The 3315-nt window shown below is 36.8% G+C and overlaps 1 long non-coding RNA gene across 1 annotated transcript; it reads left to right on the forward strand.

The window, feature by feature from the left end:
- Window positions 1-2767, forward strand: LOC144642988 (uncharacterized). The gene is made up of 3 exons (XR_013568823.1): window positions 1-626; window positions 1216-1294; window positions 2409-2767. It is a non-coding gene; the product is annotated as an uncharacterized LOC144642988 (long non-coding RNA).
- Window positions 2768-3315: the final 548 nt, after the last annotated feature.

Raw genomic sequence — 3315 nt, forward strand, 5'->3', positions numbered from 1 at the left:
TGGTCACGTGACCAGAACGGACCGCAGTTTTAAATTCGCTTGAAAACTTTACCTGTATCTCTCTCTTAAGATTTTTTTACGCCAAGTTGTAGCTTTTTAAATAGTGTTTTTAAAAATGGCCATTATTACTTTTTCCTAAAAAAGGACGGCAGTAAAAAATACAACTGAAAAGTTTGTTGGCTTCCTTCTCAACAACAATTTGCGGTAGGAATAAAAGAAAATTTTGCCAAAGGGAAGAGTGTATGCTCTTTATAATAGCGTTGTCAGTTATTTCTCATTTCAATTGCTTTTCGCGAGGTTGAATGTAATATTTTCCAGACGAAAGAAGTGGGCCTGGGGAGAAGTTAAATAGCTGCCCCTCCCCCTCCCCCTGCTGGTTGTCACCCCAGCGGATTCCCCGTGGTCCGTATTGTGGGCTCATGAAGAGCATTTTCAAAATGGCGACTATGCGACAAAATTTTGAATTATAGAGGACAGTTTTGTCGATGTTTTTCCTTCTTGACGCGATCAAAACGAGTCCCCAAACGTAGGGAAAACCTCCTTTATTTGTATTCCGGATAAAGAAGAATATGGAATGAGTAGAAACGTGCGAAAACGTGGGCAAAAGAAACTAACAGGGACCTGAGGTGAGCGTTTCTCATTGAACAATGATTTTTTTAGACTGGTTAAAGCTTATGTCTTCGACGTTTATCATGATTATCAACTAAGCTTACTGGAATTAAAGCCTGGCTAGGCGTAAAAAAATAAATGGTGAGAACAAGGCGATAGTATTAAATGGCAGTCATTTCGTCGAGGCATACAACTGTTATTTATGTTCGTTATCTGAATTTTAAGCTACTGTTTTCCAAATTAATAAGACTCGCATCCTTTCATTATTTATACATGAGGAAATGTTCCTCAAAATATTGACCAAATGGCCATTTTAGACCGCAAAGAAAAATTACGTCAGGAAGATTTTATGTGATACCTTTGAAATTGGAAGAAACGTTTCAGCTCAGTGTGATCTCTTTTTTTAAGTAAGACTAGAGACTACTTGCAGTCAACCTGGTAGCTAATCTAGACTTTAATTGAACAGTGCTACTCACGTTTTGGAATGCCTTTTTGGGTATGTTTAATAAATGAGACATTTCTTAACTCAAAATTTGTTCTTCCCATGATGTTTTATTGTATTGGTAAACATAGATTTACGTTTCCTTTGCATTTTGTGGTTTACAGGTCAGGGACTAATAGAATGCCTAATGTTTTGACAGGACATTCTGGATTACTGTTCAGTGAGTTTAACTATGGCGTTCAGGTAATTGTTGATCTCTTAGTTTTACACATAGTTATGTGACAGTCAATTCTGGCAATTCCCTTCCTTTTCTCTACACACATTCATTACCTGAGGCATTTAAGATCTGCTTTTTGTCCAGACATTTGTCTACTTTACACAAAATCTGTTTGTTTTGAAGGCCTGTATTTTCAGTTGTTGGATGACCTACAGTAGCATTTTAAAGTAGCAATGTAAAAAATCGTGAGGCGTTAAACTTAAGCAAGCCAGAAAACCCTAATCCCAATATAAAGCTAACTGCAAGCAACATGATGTACCCTTTGGCAACTAAAGTGCTTTTAAGGCTAGCCAGAGTACTATATAGGCTAACCGGAATCTTATGTAGGCTAACTGGAATGGCTTTCATGGCTCGTATGTTCCATGACACATAAGTGCCATACAAGCCAAAATACCTAACTCCAATAAATAGCATAACCTGAAGCCACCTCAGCTAACTATACTCAGGCTAACCAGGGAGCTTTTTAAGCCAACCAATGTGCTATTTGTATATAGTGGAATGGCTCTCCTGACTTGTTGGCTCGCACTTTGTCAAGACCCAAGTTTTTTTAACTCATATTAAAATTAGCCAAGCAGTAGCTGTAAATTCGATTTAAATAAACTTCAGCTTAGTTTTTGTTGGAAACTTGCTCTACAAGAATTCCAAACATAGATTTCAGTGATGTAATGCTTTGAAATGAACAGATTACAAAATTCAGTTTTAGGGTCCAAAACATTTTTAAAGATTATTAAAATAATATGACATTTTTCTGCAATAATTTATGAAAGGAAGGGTGCAAAGAAAATTGATTTCTTCCTTGCCTGACCTAAGTAGACTGGGCAAGGTGAAACCATTATAAGCTTACCCGAAGCCATATGTTTCTTTCGAAACAACTACAACAAAAAATAAAAATCCATAAATGTCATTTGGCTATCTACAGTAGCAAGTGGAAAAAAATATTGGATCCACTGGCCTAACATAAAAGCAGCCAGTTTTCACACACTGAAAAGGGCCATTTAATTTAAATATACAGTCTGCATGCTGGAAAATAGCAATTTCAGCAGAATAATAATTTTTTGTTTGTTTTGTTTCTATTTACAGGTTACTTGGAAGACTTTGCAAGGGCATTCCTGTTAGTCAAAATGAACTCAAAAATACACACTGTGTCAATGTAATAAAATTATCACATGATTGATTCCCACATGTTGCCAGTTTAAACCTGAATATACTAAAGTGACATTGATGGCTTTTTATATAATATGAACATCCCAGAACCCAATAAGATGGGAGGCGCGGTTGCCTAATGGTTAGTGCACCGGACTCCGGATCGAGCGGTCCGAGTTCGAGCCCCGGCCAGGGTCACTTGTGTTATGTTCTTGGGCAAGACACTTTACTCTCATAGTGCCTCTCTCCACCCAGGTGTATCAATGGGTACCAGCGACATAATGCTGGGGGGGGGACCCTGCAGTGCACTAGCATCCCATTCAGGGGGTAGTAGAAATATTCCTAGCCGCTTAATGCTGCAGAAACCGGGAAAAGCTCCGGCAGTGTGGGCTGCTTGGCTCGTGGCTTCTCCTTGAACCCAATAAGGCTTCATGTAAATATGACACTTAATTACATGTAAGTTTTAAAACCATTCTGAGGTTCATGACAAAACATTTTTGTTTCAATAAAAACATGTAAAAATAATGAAATAACAGAGAATTTACATAATTTTTATCGCAGACCACAAATTTTACTCCAGGTTAAGTTAATGTGTCAAGTTTTTTTGCAGCACAGGCGTGGTTCCACAGGGTGTGGTTCCAAAAAATATCCATACCTCCCCCAAGGATGGTTCTTTGGTTTGGACCCTCCCACCCCGGTTTCACTTGTAATAATAATAATAATAATAATAATAATAATAATAATAATAATAATAATAACAACAATAATAATAACAATTTAGTTAATAATAATAATAATAATAATAATAATAATAATAATAATAATAATAACTTATATCACCAAC

Source organism: Oculina patagonica, chromosome 2 (genome assembly GCF_052425735.1).
Source record: "Oculina patagonica isolate OP01 chromosome 2, crgOcupat, whole genome shotgun sequence".
NCBI classification, from domain to species: Eukaryota; Metazoa; Cnidaria; class Anthozoa; order Scleractinia; family Oculinidae; genus Oculina; species Oculina patagonica.